Source organism: Lissotriton helveticus, chromosome 11, assembly GCF_964261635.1.
Source record: "Lissotriton helveticus chromosome 11, aLisHel1.1, whole genome shotgun sequence".
Classification (NCBI taxonomy): Eukaryota; Metazoa; Chordata; class Amphibia; order Caudata; family Salamandridae; genus Lissotriton; species Lissotriton helveticus.
This window is the reverse complement of record NC_136072.1, coordinates 573,514,435-573,532,202: the sequence shown is the minus strand read 5'-3', so window position 1 is coordinate 573,532,202 and position 17,768 is coordinate 573,514,435.

Sequence of the window (17,768 nt, the reverse complement as noted above, 5' to 3'; positions counted from 1 at the left end):
ATTGTTAACCTGGGCACCAGCCATTTGACTTTTCAAATCTTCCACCCTATTCCTCACTGTCTCCAGTCATCTAATCGTCCCTAGCTTCCAATAATATGAATGCCCCAGAGCCCTCATTTGTTGGTCCCATGTTTGGTGTGTGAGAGTGGCATCCCAAGACATTTGCAGAAGTGCAATGCGTGCACGTTGATTTGTACTTTCTTAAGTAAAACTGTGCGTTTGTTGGATAACATAAATGTTGGACTGGTACAAGGCGGATTCTGAGCACCCACTGGGTTGTGTCCTATAGTCCGGCTAGCTAACAGTGCATCATTTGCAACCTCACCTCACTGGATACCAAATGGGTGTACAACCTCAGAACATGACAACGCTAATCCCTAAAAGAATTTGTGGTAACAGATCTAGAACCCTATCACTATCCTGGTGGTCTAACTCCCCTTTATCTGTGGGTAAGTGTCAGCAAGCTGCCTGTCTCGGTGTGGTGTAGGACAGCATCCCTTTCATGATTTGACAGAGATCAGCTGAGCTGGAATACCAGCATGGACCAACCTCTCAGTGCGAGCTAAATGCTCCTCTGAATTAATGTGTATGTACAATACTATCCTCCATGTTACTATGACAAAGCCCCAGTTAGGCCACTATTGTTTATTCTATTGTGATAGCTTAGTCACTGAGTGGCAAAAAAAAATAATAACATCTTGCGCGCTGAACCTAAACCGTGGAGAGAGTGATCAAGGTGGTCTGATATGGTCCCTACAAAATGATATTGTAAGCAAACTGAGTTTGAGGAATAAAATCCTATGTATGCATGCAAATGAATGTGTGTCAAATGTCATTGTGTTAAAGGGGAGAGAAAGCAAATTAAAAACTTGAACATGTAAAGATAGCGTTTTCTCAATCAGGCCTGATAACTCCACATGACAAAACAGCCATCTTTGGCTATGTCCCATTTTCATTGTGCTTAGTTCACAAACTAATTACAGCGCATAATATTGTTGTATGTCCATAGAGTGGTGTAAGTATACATTGTTGTTAGGCCTGTCAGCTTTAGGATGGTCTTCCCACAAACATTTTGCCTGCTTGCCTCCAACTTTGCTGAATCTGATTTTGCCGGCCTTAGGACCCTGTGCACATTACCACTGCTAACCAGAGCTAGAGAGCTTGAGACCATTCCCCTAAACATAATTTGCTTATCATATACCTAATTGGCATATTTATTTTACATATAAGTCCCTTGTACAGTGGTATACTGTATACCTAGGTCTTGTAAATTAAATGCTACCAGTGGGCCTGCAGCATGTGTTGTGCCACCTACCTGAGTAGCCCTCTAAAACAAGTCTTAGTCTTGACATTGCAACCTGAATGCTGTGTTATACTGCTATGCCGACTTGGCATTTAAAACCCCTCGTCAAGCCTTAAACTCCCCTTTTAGTACATATAGGTCACCCCTAAGGTAAGCCCCTGGTAGCGCATAGGGCAGAGTGCAATGTAATTTTAAGGTAGGAAAAATGCTTTTAAGTGTCCTGGTAGTGAAAAACTCCCAAATTTGTTTTTCACTGCTGTGAGGTCTACCCCTCTAACAGGATAACATTGGAGATTTCTTATGACATATAATAAGCTGAAACCCCTAATGGCAAAGTCGAATTTATTGTTTCAATTTTCAAAATGAGAACGTTGGTATTTTCATGGCCTTAGCCCTGTGTGCCTGAGGCCTGTCTCTGATTGCATGTCTTTGTTGGGTTACAGCTGGACTTTGTGTATTCCGTCTAGACAGCCACACAAAATGGGAGCGTAAGTGTGACTTGATGGACCATTCTGGTAGGATGTGAGGGAGAAGCTGGGCACAGCCTCACACTTACACCGGAAAAGGCAGAAAGGGAGGATGTCTGTGCACTTTATAGACTCTTCTTTGAAGTCTTTCATGCTTCAAAAGCACAATTGGGCATACAAACTAGACCCCAGGCTCTACAACTTCAGTACACATCTGGACCTGTGTATATTGTGCCAGGATGAAGGACTGCTGTGCTACTGAAGCACTGGTACTCTGCTAGACTGCTGCTCTGGAAGAAGTGCTGCCTTGTTTTGCCGCCTTGCTGCCACCTGCCCTCCTTGCCTATGTTAGAAGGACTGAACCTGCATCACTTGTCCCCAGAGCACAGAGTGAATCCAAGGGCTTGTTGGTTGGCCTCCTGATCTGAAGTCTCAGGAACATAAAAGACTTCCAACCATCGTGCTTCTGCATCTAGACTCTGCAATCTGTGAGTCTGCCCTGCCAAGTGGTGCTACACCAGTCCTGGACCCTTGGAAGTGGGTCTAAGGAGTTTGCTCCAGCAGACCCGACACATTCTCTGCTGTTGGAGCAGAATCGGCGCATTGCTGCTGTTGGGAAAACAGAACTAGTGCATCGCCTTCAGAACCGATGGATCTTCTGTTGCGGGAGCAGAATCAACACATCGCCTTTTGAACTGGCGCATCACCTTCAGAATCAACACATCGATGCTGCTGCGTGGTGAAAATTGACACATCCACTCTGCTGCAGGATGATACCAATGCATCGATTTGGCTGCACCACGCATATTTGTTGATGCGACCAGGATTATGGTACTTTCTTTCTGGCATGAGCCATTGCGGTTGGCCTGAACTCTTGACTTTGTCCGGCGTGAGCAGATATTCCAAGTCAGAACCTATTGCTTCTAAGCACTTTTTTTACAGTTCATTCTCTAAAAAATCATGTCTAAATTTCTACATATTGGATTTTTGTTGTTTTGGTTTTGTTTTATTTATTAAATTAAGAGCTATTTTTCCTAACCTGGTGAGGAATCTTTTTGTATGGTGTGTTCACTGTTCTACTGGTTAAAATATTGCACAAATACTTTACAAGTTAAGCCTGACTGCTCTGTGTCAACATACCAGAGGGTGAACACAGGTTAATTTAGAGTGTGCTTGTGACTTACTTTGACTAGGATTGTGGTTACTGCTTGACCAGAGCTAGTACCGTCCTGACTCGCTCAGAAGCGGTCGCTCACCTCGCTCCCTGCTCTTGTGGTATCGTAGCGCCTGACTGCTCATTGCTGCATTTTGACTAAATTGCATTTTGCCTGATTGTATGTTATAACGGGAAACAACCATTACAACGCAACTTTTACAATGCACTACCATTACAACGAAATTTTTACAACGCAAAAACCATTACAACGCATGTATTTACAACGCATGTATTTACAACGTAGGTACCTTTACAACGCATACCATTACAACGTAAGTATTGGTAAGTATATAATTATATTTAAAATTTTATATGTTTGGGTTTTTTTAAGGGGTATTTTTAGGGTTAAGGGTCAGTTTTGGGTTTTTGGGTTAAGGGGTATTTTTAGGGTTCAGGGTCAGTTTTGAGTTTTTGGGTAAAAGGGTATTTTTAGGGTTCAGGGTCAGTTTTCAGTTTTTGGGTAAAGGGGTATTTTTAGGGTTCAGGGTCAGTTTTCAGTTTTTGGGTAAAAGGGTATTTTTAGGGTTCAGGGTCAGTTTTCAGTTTTTGGGTAAAGGGGTATTTTTAGGGTTCAGGGTCAGTTTTCAGTTTTTGGCTGAAGGGGTATTTTTAGGGTTCAGGGTCAGTTTTCAGTTTTTGGGTAAAGGGGTATTTTTAGGGTTCAGGGTCAGTTTTCAGTTTTTGGGTAAAAGGGTATTTTTAGGGTTCAGGGTCAGTTTTCAGTTTTTGGGTTAAGGGATATTTTTAGGGTTCAGGGTCAGTTTTGGGTTTTTGGGTAAAGGGGTATTTTTAGGGTTCAGGGTCAGTTTTGGGTTTTTGGGTAAAGGGGTATTTTTAGGGTTCAGGGTCAGTTTTGGGTTTTTGGGTAAAAGGGTATTTTTGGGGTTCAGGGTCAGTTTTGGTTTTTTGGGTAAAGGGGTATTTTTAGGGTTCAGGGTCAGTTTTGGGTTTTTGGGGTACAGGGGTATTTTTAGGGTTCAGGGTCAGTTTTGGGTTTTTGGGGTAAAGGGGTATTTTTAGGGTTCAGGGTCAGTTTTGGGTTTTTGGGGTACAGGGTATTTTTAGGGTTCAGGGTCAGTTTTGAGTTTTTGGAGTACAGGGGTACAGGGTAAAAATAAAATAAAATTAAATTTAAATTAAATCAATTAAATGAAATTAAATGAAATTAAATTAAATTAAATTAAATTAAATTATATTATTTTCAATTATTTTTAATTAAAAGAAATAATATATACTTACCAATACTTACGTTGTAATGGTATGCGTTGTAAAGGTACCTGCGTTGTAAAAACATGCGTTGTAAATACATGCGTTGTAAAAGTTTTTGCGTTGTAAAAAATTCGTTGTAATGGTATGCGTTGTAAAAGTATGAGTTGTAACGTCATACATCCGTTATAACGCTTGCTCGCATTGCCAAATACTGCATTGACTGCCTGAATATTTATCGTAGCGCTTTGATCACATAGCCCACATCGCGCTTATATCTTTGCTGCCTGTGTGATATATTAGCGCTTTATTGGAAGTCTGTTATCGCGCTATATTGGGAAGACTGTACCCGATTGTGCGGTGCCTCTGCCCACATCCTGTTTCGCTTTTGTTTTGCGGACATTTTGTTGTTGTGCCTCCCAGCCAGGCTCTCCACCCCGCTCCCGCCTCCCAGCTGACCCTCCCTCCCACTGAAGGTAAGGGCTGTCCTGCTCTCTCCAGCTCTGTGACCGTCCTGACTCGCTCAGAAGCAGTCGCTCACCTCGCTCCCTGCTCTTGTGGTATCGTAGCGCCTGACTGCTCATTGCTGCATTTTGACTAAATTGCATTTTGCCTGATTGTATGTTATAGCGCTTGCTCGTATTGCCAAATACTGCATTGACTGCCTGAATATTTATCGTAGCGCTTTGATCACATAGCCCACATCGCGCTTATATCTTTGCTGCCTGTGTGATATAGTAGCGCTTTATTGGAAGTCTGTTATCGCGCTATATTGGGAAGACTGTACCCGATTGTGCCGGTGCCTCTGCCCACATCCTGTTTCGCTTTTGTTTTGCGGACATTTTGTTGTTGTGCCTCCCAGCCAGGCTCTCCACCCCGCTCCCGCCTCCCAGCTGACCCTCCCTCCCACTGAAGGTAAGGGCTGTCCTGCTCTCTCCAGCTCTGTGACCGTCCTGACTCGCTCAGAAGCGGTCTCTCACCTCGCTCCCTGCTCTTGTGGTATCGTAGCGCCTGACTGCTCATTGCTGCATTTTGACTAAATTGCATTTTGCCTGATTGTATGTTATAGCGCTTGCTCGCATTGCCAAATACTGCATTGACTGCCTGAATATTTATCGTAGCGCTTTGATCACATAGCCCACGTCGCGCTTATATCTTTGCTGCCTGTGTGATATATTAACGCTTTATTGGAAGTCTGTTATCGCGCTATATTGGGAAGACTGTACCCGATTGTGCCGGTGCCTCTGCCCACATCCTGTTTCGCTTTTGTTTTGCGGACATTTTGTTGTTGTGCCTCCCAGCCAGGCTCTCCACCCCGCTCCCGCCTCCCAGCTGACCCTCCCTCCCACTGAAGGTAAGGGCTGTCCTGCTCTCTCCAGCTCTGTGACCGTCCTGACTCGCTCAGAAGCGGTCGCTCACCTCGCTCCCTGCTCTTGTGGTATCGTAGCGCCTGACTGCTCATTGCTGCATTTTGACTAAATTGCATTTTGCCTGATTGTATGCTATAGCGCTTGCTCGTATTGCCAAATACTGCATTGACTGCCTGAATATTTATCGTAGCGCTTTGATCACATAGCCCACATCGCGCTTATATCTTTGCTGCCTGTGTGATATATTAGCGCTTTATTGGAAGTCTGTTATCGCGCTATATTGGGAAGACTGTACCCGATTGTGCCGGTGCCTCTGCCCACATCCTGTTTCGCTTTTGTTTTGCGGACATTTTGTTGTTGTGCCTCCCAGCTAGGCTCTCCACCCCGCTCCCGCCTCCCAGCTGACCCTCCCTCGCTCCGCCCCCCCCACTATCCACTTATGTCAGAGCATCATACACGCAGCGTTCACGCGCAGCGGGCGCGCCCCATGCGCGCCGAAGGTCCGCCAAAGGTAAGCCCATCTACGCCCGTCCGCGCCTGGTCCGCGCCCAGCGCCAAACCCCCTGGGCCCCGCAAAATCCATTCCACCCGCATAACGTACGACGCCGCCACCCTCTCAGCACTTAACCCCGGCTGACTCCCAAACTGCTACCACGCCGCTGCAGGACACACCCATGGACCCTTCACCTGCCATTCCTGAAAGCTCGACTGCACTAGAACCCACACCAAATCCACAAACTCCAAACAGACCTCCGACCCTCTCCACCTGAAGTGCATCCTTCTCAACACCCGCTCGGTCCACAGACACGCCATTGAACTTTGGAACCTACTCGACACCACATCGCCGGACGTCGCCTTTCTTACAGAAACCTGGATGAACGCCTCATCAGCGCCCGACATCGCCATAGCTATCCCGGACGGCTACAAGATCATCCGAAAGGACCGCATCAACCAAACAGGAGGAGGCATCGCCATCGTCCATAGGTACACCATCCGCATCACGACCAGCTCCGACGATACTCTCACAGCCGCCGAACACCTCCACTTCCAGATCCACACCGATCCCAAGACCACACTCAGAGGCACCCTCATCTACAGGCCACCAGGACCCTGCACACAATTCAGCGAAGACATCATTGACTTCATCAGCCCTCACGCCCTCCCCTCCAAGGACTACATTCTACTGGGAGACCTCAACTTCCACCTGGAAAAGAACAATGACAGAAACACCACCACCCTCCTGGACAACCTCACCAATCTTGGACTCAATCAACTTGTCGACACCCCCACCCACTATGCCGGGCACACGCTCGACCCAATCTTCACCTTCAGCAAGCACATCTCCTTCAATCACCCCACAGCTCTCCATTGGACGGACCACAGCTGTGTTCACTTCAACTACAAAAAGACTACGACCCACAACCACCCACAACCAATTCCCCGCAGAAACTGGAACAAAATTACCACCGACCAGCTCTTCACATCGCTTCACCAAAACCCTCCTGCCAAATCATCGGACCCAAACCAATCAGCCACCAACCTCACACAGTGGATCACCCACAGCGCTGACGAATTAGCACCCTTGAAAAACCATCAAATCAAGCAAGGTAACAAAAAAGCTCCTGGTTTAATGACGACCTCAGAAATCCAAGAAGATCTGTCGCACCCTCGAGAAAGCCTGGCGAAAAAACCCAACCACTGACAACCTGGCCATCTTCAAGAACGCCACCCGCAAACACCACCAACTGATCCGTTCCACCAAAAAAACAGCATTCAAGGATCGACTCGACAACAACGCCCACAACAGCAGAGAACTTTTCAACATCGTCAAAGAGTTCACCAACCCCACCGCTGGCACCAACGACATCACTCCCTCCCAAGACCTCTGCAACTCTCTAGCCTCGTTCTTCCACAACAAAATCGCTGACATACATAACAGCTTTGGTGACCAGTCCACCCCACCCACCTCCGAAATTAAACCCCCCTCCAACAACCTTTGCGCCTAGAACCCAATCACCACTGACGACACCATCCGCCTGATGAACTCCATCCACTCCGGATCGCCAACCGACCCATGTCCCCACCACATTTTCAACAAAGCAGACTCCATTATTGCACCTCATCTCCGAGACGTCATCAACTGCTCCCTCAACTCCGCTACCTTCCCGGAAAGCTCGAAACATGCCGAACTCAGCGCCCTCCTGAAAAAACCCACAGCAGACCCCACCGAACTCAAAAACTACCGCCCATTTTCGCTCCTCCCATTCCCTGCTAAAGTCATTGAGAAAGCCGTCAACAGTCAGCTCGCCGCCTTTCTCGAATCCAACAATTCCCTCGACCCTTCACAGTCCGGCTTCCGAGCCAAACACAGCACCGAGACCGCCCTCATCGCAGCAACAGACGACATTCGAACCCTACTGGACAACGGAGAAACAGTCGCCCTCATCCTACTTGACCTCTCTGCAGCCTTCGACACAGTCTGTCATAGCACCCTTATACAACGCCTCAGCAACGTCGGAATACAAGGAAAAGCATTGACCTGGATCGTCTCATTCCTCGCCGGAAGAACCCAGAGAGTCCGCCTCCCCCCTTTTAGTTCAGAGGCCACCGAAGTCATCTGCGGCGTACCCCAAGGATCATCACTCAGTCCCACCCTCTTCAACGTATACATGAGTCCCCTCGCATCCATCGCACGCCAACACAACCTCAACATCATCTCCTACGCAGACGACACCTAGTTGATCCTCTCCCTCACCAAAGACCCAAACACCGCCAAAACCAACCTCCACGAAGGGATGAAAGAAGTAGCCGAGTGGATGAAGAACAGCCGTCTAAAGCTGAACTCGGACAAAACGGAAGTCCTCATCTTAGGATCATCCCCCTCCGCCTGGGACGACTCATGGTGGCCACCGGCCCTGGGAAACGCACCCATACCTACGGACCACGAACGTAACCTGGGCTTCATCCTGGACTCCTCCCGCTCGATGACCAGACAAGTCAACGCCGTCTCATCATCATGCTTCAACATCCTACGTATGCTCAATAAAATCTTCCGTTGGATCCACACTGAAACAAGAAAGACGGCCACTCATGCACTGGTCACAAGCCGTCTGGACTACGGAAACACCCTTTACGCCGGAATCACAGCCAAACTACAGAAAAAACTCCAACGCATCCAAAACGCCTCGCCAGACTCATTCTAGACATCCCCCGCCAAGACCACATTTCCGGTCACCCGAAAGACCTCCACTGGCTCCCCGTCAACAAGAGAATAACGTTCCGTCTCCTCACCCACGCACACAAAGCCCTCTACGACCTAGGACCCGAATTCCTCAACACGCGCCTGTCCTTTTACACCCCCACCCGCCAACTATGATCGTCCAATCAAGCCCTCGCCGTAATCCCACGCATCCAAAGATCCACCATGGGGGGAAGATCATTCTCCTACTTAGCAGCCAAGACCTGGAATTCTCTTCCCACCCACCTTCGCATTACACAGAACCACCTCTCCTTCAGAAAACAACTGAAAACTTGGATATTCGATAAGTAAAGTACCCCCCCTCCCTCAAGCGCCTTGAGACCCTCTGGGTGAGTAGTGCGCTATACAAATTTTGAACTTGAACTTGAACTTTACCCTAGTCAACCTGGAACCCAATTTATAACACTAGTGATCAGAGGTGGGGATAGGACTTGTGTTTGTGCAGTAGCATACAGTGATTTGGTGTACACTACTATTCCACATCTAAGATCATTATGAGTTTTACATTTTCCGTTACTTTTCTCAATTTACTATTTTCCCCCTTTTCTAAATTTAAATGCCTTACCTTCATTTTTGCACCATGGATGCCTGCAATTTTAACACTCTTAGCAGGCCTGTGCTGCTCAACTCTGCAAACAGAAGGGACTGAAAGAAGACAAGAAGGTTTCCAGATTGTATCTCCAGGTAGCCCTCAGGGTCTTTGAGGAGGTTTAGAGATGGTAGGCCACCTCATCGGAAGATGAGGTGGATGGCTGTGGGGAGGAAGGAGCACAGACAGAGGAGGAGGGGAGGACCGAGCCCAGGATATGAGTTTCCAGGGGGGCCCCATTTAACCCCAGCAGATGACTTGGATGCCCTAGATGACCCGGAAAGTGCAGGGAGCAGTGTGTCTGCCAGGGGCCCAACCCCACAATTGGTAGAGGATAGGAAAGAGGAGAGAAAGCTCAAATTGGAGTTAGCTAAATTGAAGCTAGATAAGGAGAAAGCTGAGGCTGAAAGAGCGTTTGAGGAGAAGAGACTGTCCATGGAGGAGAGAAGGATTGCAAGGTAGAAGGTTATACCCTGCTGTACAACCGAAGTTTGAGGGAGCACATGCCTGATATTTCTTTCACAGAGCTGCGCCAACACCTAGTTGATACCAAGCTGATTGACCCTAAGAAGCTTGCTGAGGAGGCCGACCTCTGGGTCAGCACCATAGTTTCCAAGAAGGCATATGGAATATAGGGGGGTCTCCCAAAATGGTGGTCAGCATTCCTACCATTAGAAGGAGGTAGGAGACAAAATGAAGGAGTTCTCTCAAGGCCCCCAAAATGGTTTTCAAAGAAAATGGTCCCAGTTCCAATTTGGCCACCAGAAGAAAGGTTCTCCGGTAAAAATTCAAAAAAGTCTACTCACAAGTGCTATGAGTGTTATGAGTGTGGGCATTACAAGGGTGATCTCAAGTTTCCTAAGAGGTCACAGCCTCCCACTGGTAGAAAAACCACAGTGTTGGCTAGTGTAGTACTGGGGGAGGGGATTGTCCCAGTCAGTGGGTTCGGTCAGTGAGGTTACCCTGGTGTCACTGGGTGACATGAAGATGGTGCCTAAAATCTACATGCTTCCCAATACTGCAAATAATAGATAGAGGGTCACCATCAATGGGCAAGGAGTTGAGGCTCTGAGGGTCACAGTATCAAGTATGACTACAGTAAGGAGTCAGCAGGTGGCCCCAGAGCAGATCATACTGAATACATTTGACCTGGTAGTAGTAGCAAACAACCGGGAGGGTCACTAACCTGTGGCTCATGTTCCATTTGAGTAGTGGAGGGTGGTCTCAGGCCTTATGAAAGTTGCTATGAGCCCTTCCATGCCTGTGAATTGTTTGCTAGGAAATATTCTTGAGCACAATCCCTGGAAGGAAGTGGAGCTCATGTCACACGTGGAAATGTTAGGTTTGCCTGAGCGAAATTGTGCAACCATCAGGTTTATTGCTGCCCAGGAAAGAATTTAGGAAGTCTGGAGCCTAGAAAAATGGCACAGACAGCTGCCAACCTGTGAATGTCTCCCAAATGAGGTGGATGGGGTGCTAGAGGAGGTCGCCCCAGAGGCTACTGCAAGGGACATTGTCTCTCTTGGTGACCTGCCTGAACTTGCTGGACCAGGGAGGAGTTCTGTAAGGCACAGAAGGAGAACTCAACCCTCAGGGGCATGAGGCAACAGGCCAAAACCCAGGCAGCTGGTGATTCCTCTGGAAATTACAGCATCTAGTTGGAGGATGGCCTCCTATAGAGTGAGCCTAAGGTACCTGTGCATGGGGCAACAAGGGAACTGGTAGTTCCTCAATGCTACAGGGACTTCCTACTGTAGCTGACTCATGAAATACCCCTGACAGGGCATCTAGGGCAGTGCAAGACCTTTGCCATTTTTGTCCCCACCTTTACTGACCCTGAATGAAGTTTTCCTCAGATACTTTCTGCAGACAAGCCTGTCCAGAGGGAAAACATGGCAGAAGCTGAAAGCTCCCCTGAATCCCTTGCCTGTCATTGCACCCCCTTTGAAAGTGTGGGCATCAACATTGTAGCTCAGGGAACTATAACTGATGAATTTCAATGATTTTGTATTAGTGAAATCTGCGTCTAACTATAAAGTCCTTTTAACTTTTGTTTTTTTCAGTGAATTCCTAAGGTTTTTTAAATTCTATTTCCTAACTATAACGTTGCTGTAACCTTTGTTTTTATTTTCGGTGAATTTTTACAGATTTTTAAATTCTGTTTCCTAACTATAATGTCCCTGTAACTTTAGTTTTTTTCAGTGAATTGCACCTTTAAAAATGTTTTATTTCCTGACTGTAACCTGTAACCTTTGAGAGGGGGTGTGTGAGTGGCTTTATAGGTAGGTGAGAGGGTATATGAGTGTCTGTATGTGTCCGTGAGGGACTGTATGGTTTGTACATGGTTGTGTAATTGAGTGTAGGAGTGCCAGTGTGGATCTGTGAGTGTGTGTGTGAGTATCTGAGTGTGTCTGTGAGTGGGTCCATGAGTGTCGGAGTAGATCTGTGAGTGGGTGTGTGAGTGTCTGAGTAGATCTGTGTGTGGGTGTGTGAGTGACTGAGTTGGCTTGAGAGTATGTGGGTGCGTTTCTGAGTCTGAGTGTGGGTGAGTGAATGTCTGAGTATGTCATGTCAGTGTGTGAGTCTGTCAGTGGATCCTGAGTGGGTGTATGATACTCTGAGTGGAGGAAAAAAGTGATAATAATTAAAAATTAACAGTGGTCATGGACTAAAACAATGACATTTGTGCTAAATGTAACAAAATAACCTCCCCTCATAGACAGGCTATGAGAATTATTTAGTTTGAAAAACGGGGACCCCTATATATCTAATAGACTCGCTATACATAGGGAAAAGAACACTGCAGGTAAGGGTCTATAGCTAAGTCAGTCAAACAATTGACATAAGCAATTCTAGCGCTAAAACAAATGTGTACCACCCCACCAGATTAGCAAAAATAATTATCACCCATAAACCAAATTTGTGAAACCAAAATATTCAAAATTCATTTCATTTTATTTATGAATGATATTTTCAATTTTTGCTTTGTTTTATATCTCTATTTCAACTGCATAGTATATATTATGATTCAAAGTTAATATAAAAAAATAGTATTCATTTAAACATTCATTGTACAGAGAATAAAAAACAGTACAGACAAAACACAGACAAGAGTTGATGGAGGCAAAGCGGTAGATTGGAACTACGTGCGTTTCGGCGATATGGCCTTCATCCGGTCACCATCTTATTGCACTGAAAACTGATTAAAAAATATATCCCTAATCCAAGTAAGAGGTTCTGATGCGATGACAGTCAGAGGCATGTGAAAGGATACGAGCCACCAAGAAGTTATGGATAGTTAACTATATGCGAGCAGGATTCATCATAGATAGTAGTTGATATCCCATGCACGATTGAAGTATAGAAGCTATCAGGGCACAAACGTCTTAAAATGGAATTTGGGAGTAAATTACAATGGTTTCGATTGAAGTAGATCTGTAGGCGTCATGTATATTGTCAAAAACTTCGAGGAATTGGTGCCCTTAACAACGGAATTCAGCCTCGTTGTATAGGATTCTAATTGTCGGATCTGATGTGGATCTGATCTAGGGGCTGGCAAAAAGTGCCACGCCACATTATCTGATGAATTGGGAGTAAAGTGTCCGCGAAGGAAGAAATCAGCGTGTTGATCAAAGGTCCTGATCCGCGCCTGCCATATGTGTGTTATACGAAGACCGCCATGAGTGGGTCTGTAAATGGGAACATGAGTATTTGAGTGGGTGGATGAGTGCCTGAATGGGTCTGTGAGAGTCTGTGAAATCCTCTGAGTGTATCTGTTGATCAAAGGTTCTGATCCGCGCCTGCCAATGTGTGTTATACGAAGACCGCCATGAGTGGGTCTGTAAATGGGAACATGAGTATTTGAGTGGGTGGATGAGTGCCTGAATGGGTCTGTGAGAGTGTGTGAAATCCTCTGAGTGTATCTGTGAGTGAGTGGGTGCTTGAGTGTCTGAGTGGATCTGTGACTGGGTGCATGAATGCCTGAGTGGGCCTGTGAGTGGGTGTGTGAGTCTTGGAGTGGGTCTGTGAGTGGGTGCATGCATTTGTGAGTGGATATGTGAGTGTCTTAGGGGTCTGTGAGTATGTGTGTGATTTTCTCAGTGGGTATGTGAATCTCTTAAGTATGTCTGTAAGTGGGTGTGTGAGTGTCTGAGTAGATGTGTGTGTGTCTGAGTAGATCTGTGTGTGAGTGTCTGAGTGGGCTTGGGAGTGTGTGGGTGAGTTTCTGAGTCTGTCAGTTGTTGCATGAGTCTCTGCGTGGGTCTGTCCGTGGGTGTGTGAGTGTATGGGTGGGTCTGTCAGTGGGTTAGCAATATAAAAAGTAGGGGGCACACAGGAGCAGATCCTCATGCCAGCTCCCCATGTGATGGTCCTCCTGTTCATGTTGCCTGCTATCCGCTACCCTCTGCTGCATTCTGTTTTGTGCCACCCTGGCTCGCTTTCTGTTCACTTTTCTGCATCTTCTCTCCTGCCCTCTATGTTGCTTCTATCTGCCTCTTTCTATTTGCCCCTGACCTTTATTCTGCCTCTTGTTTGCTCGTTTTTTACCTCTATTTTGCCTCTTGCTGTTTGTTTCTGGCCTTTATTTTGGCCCATTATTTTGCCTCATTCTGCTCACTCCTGACCTTTATTTTGCCTCATTCTGCTCGTTTCTGACCTTTATTCTGCATCTTTCTGCTCCTTTCTAACCTTCAGTCTGCCGCTTTCTGCTCCTTTCTGACCTTTATGTGTCTTTCTGCTTGTTTCTCTCCTTTAATCTGCCTCTTTCGGCTTGTTTCTAACATTTATCCTGCCTCTTTCTTCTCTCTTCTGACATTTATTCTGCCTCTTTCTGCTGGTTTCTGATCTGTATTCTACCTCTATCAGCTCGTTTCTCACCTTTATCTAGCTTCTTTCAGCTCATTGCTGAGCTTTATTCTGCCTTTTTCTGCTTTATACTGCCTCTTTCAGCTCCCTTCTGACCTTTATTCTGCCTCTTTCTGTTCATTTCTCACCTTTTTCCGCCTCTTTCTGATCATTGCTGACTTTATTCTGCCTCTTTCTGCTTATTCCACACATTTATATTGCCTCTTTTTGTTCATTGCTAACTTTTATTCTGCCTCTTTCTGCTTGTGTCTGACCTTTATCCTGCCTCTTCTGCTCCCTTCTGACCATTATTCTGTCGCTTTCTGCTAGTTTCCCCACCTTTATCCTGCCTCTTTCTGCCAGTGCTGACCTTTATTCTAACTGTTTCTGCTAATATCTCACCTTTATCCTGCCTCTTTCTGCTCCCTTCTGATCTTTATTCTACCTCTTTCTGCTTGTTTCTCACCTTTTTCTTGCCACCTTATGCTCTTTTCTGACCTTTATCTTGCCTCTTTCTGCTCTATTTTGACCTATATTCTGCCTCTTTCTGCTCGTTTCTCACCTGTATCTTGCCTCTTTTTGTTTGTTGCTAAGCTTTATTCTGCCTCTTTCTATTCATTTGTAACCTTTATTCTGCCTCTTTCTGCTCATTTCTCAGCTTTATCTTTATCTTTTCTTTCTATCTATCTTTCTCACCTTTATATTGCCTCTTTCTGGTCTTTGCTGACCTTTATTTTGCCTCTTTTTGCTTGTTTCTGACCTTTATTCTGCATCTTGCTTCTGTTTTTTTACATCTGTAATGCCTCGTTCTGCTCATTTCTGATCTTTATTCAGCCTCTTTCTGCTCCCTTCTGACCTTCAGTCTGCTGCTTTCTGCTAGTTTCTGACCTTTTTTGCTCCTTTCTGCTAATTTCTCTCCTTTATTCTGCCTCTTTCTGCTAGTTTCTGACCTTTACTCTGCCTCTTGCTGCTCGCCTTTTACCTCTATTTTGCCTTTCGGCTTGTTTCTGACCTTTATCCTGCCTCTCTCTGCTCCCTTCTGACCTTTATTCTGCCTCTGCCGGTTCCTGCTCATTTCTGACCTTTATTCTGCCTTATTTCACAAAAAAGAAATGCACTGCTAATAATTGAAAGAGTAAAAACCTGAACCAATGAATCACAGCTTGTATAGATTTATTTATTTATTTATTTATTTATTTATAGCACTTATAGAGCGCGAACGAAGGCCCTTGGGCATCTCGGCGCTAAGATATCTGCTATATTCAGCCAAGGAGGGGGGGATCACTGATTAAAAAGCCAGGTCTTGAGTTTATGAAAATTGATCGAAAGAGGGATCAAGGACAGGCCGAATCTTAAAAAGACGGTCACAGTAAGTGTGACCTCATGGCACCGCCAAGCATTATCTACAGAATGCAGCATCCAAAGCCTAAGTCTGGCACAGTTGTCCCTCAAAAACTGGTCAGAATACAAATTGGTCTGCTCAACAATCTCAGCTAAAAATACATCATCCATAAACAACTGAAAAAACTATATAGGCAAAAAAAAATTGACAATTCATTCTACACCCTGCATCACCACTAAAGGCAGGCAACACCGGGTGCACCATTTTTGGATCAACCCAGAGTCCAGCACTTCCAATGGGAAGCCTTGAATCCCCAGGCTGCAATCCAGATGCCCCTTGCTGCACCATCGACACATCAGTGTCCTTCTCTAAAACAGGCACTTAATCCGTACTGAGAGTAGCTGCATCTGCACTGAGAGCAGCTTCATCATCAGATGATTCCTCATGGACAGAAAACTCACTACCAGAATCTTGCACTTCATCCTCTGCCTCAAATGCACTGCCAGTCTCATAAACACGGTCAGAGGAAGATTAAAAAAGCATACCAACTACCTGCTGAGCAGTAATCCTGCAACTTGCAATAATCCTTACTAAAAAAGGTAACTTACTAAACAAGTCAACAACGACAAACACTTTGTAAAATAAGTAATAAACAAAATGTGGGTTTATCAATACCACTAACTTGCCAGGAACACCTAGAATCACCACCACCTACTTGCACAGACGCAGCAGGGACCAACAATATCCCACTAAACAAGATAAAGAAAATTGCACATGAGACAGCGCAATAAACTCCGTGTGCAAATCCAAAAACAATTTCACACTCAAAACATGGAATACATTTGCTGCTATTATGACACCACTTACATTTATTCATGACAATAATACTCATTTGGAGTAAACACAACAAAAATGTTCTTGTTACCAAACACCTGCAACTACGCAAACTGCAGACCAACCACTGCTGAAACTGCAAACAGGAATCAAAAGATTTGCATTAGAATAAAAGGGAGAAATAAAACATTACAATCACATATGCAAATGAAATAATATACCACAATCTACCTGCCAAGCTGGGGTGCAGAAGGGCCTAAAAATAAAGCAAAAACATGCACTCCCAAAAGTGGCCTCTCCCCAAAAACAACTTAGTGAAAGCAACGTCCCCAGTGTGTATGGCTTTAGCAAGTAGGCCTGAAAGCATAAGGCTGATCAGCACCCACGAAACAGCCAAAATAATCACCCCCTGAAAGGGAAGTGACCCTTGCCCAAGGGGCCGCTCACCTACAACAACATTCAGGCATCTCTGGTGTCTAGTAGCTTCTGCACCCCACCCCCCCCACTTGGGGGCAAAGGGCCTAAAACATTAAGGCCGATCTGCCCCCAATCGGGGCAAAATGGCCAAAATAATCACCCCAGTAATGGGGAGTGACCCTTTCTCAAGGGGCCCAAGGGTCCACTCCTCAACAACATTTAGTCAAGGGCATAAAAACATGAGGCCGATCTGCCCCCAGTCAGCTCAGAAACTGCCAAAATAATCACCGCAGTAATGGGGAGTAACCCTTGCCCAAGGAACCGCCCCCCAACATCTCCAAAATTGATCCATAAAGAAATCCCTGGTAGGCAGTGGCTTCTGACCCCTTTGGGGGGCAGCTGGGTCTAAAAACATACAGCTGATTTGCTCCCAAGGGGGCAGAAACAGCCCAAACAATCACCTCAATAAACTGAAGCGACCCTTCTCCAAGGGGTAGCTCCTCGACCTCGCCAAAACTGATTTAAAAAATAAATCCCTGGTGTCTAGTGGCTTCTGCCCCCAGGCCTAAACACATAAGGCTGATCGGCCACCAAGGGAGGCAGAAACTGCCAAAATAATGACCTCCATTAAGGGGAGCAACCCTTGCCCAAGGAGGCCGTTCCCAACTTCAAGTTTGCAAAAGTGAATCCCTGGTGGCCTAGTGGGGGTTAAGTTAAAATAAGAAACAATCTGCCCCAAGGGGAGGGGGGGGAGGGGGGACAGAAATAACCCAAGGCAAAGATGAAATTGCTAAAAAAAAAAAAAAAATAACCCCTGGTGTCTAGTGGGCATTCCTGCTGCACAATCGCGCCCCATGCACGGTTGTACAGCAGAAATGCTCCAAAGAGACATCGGAGGCAAGGAAAACCTTTTCCTTTCC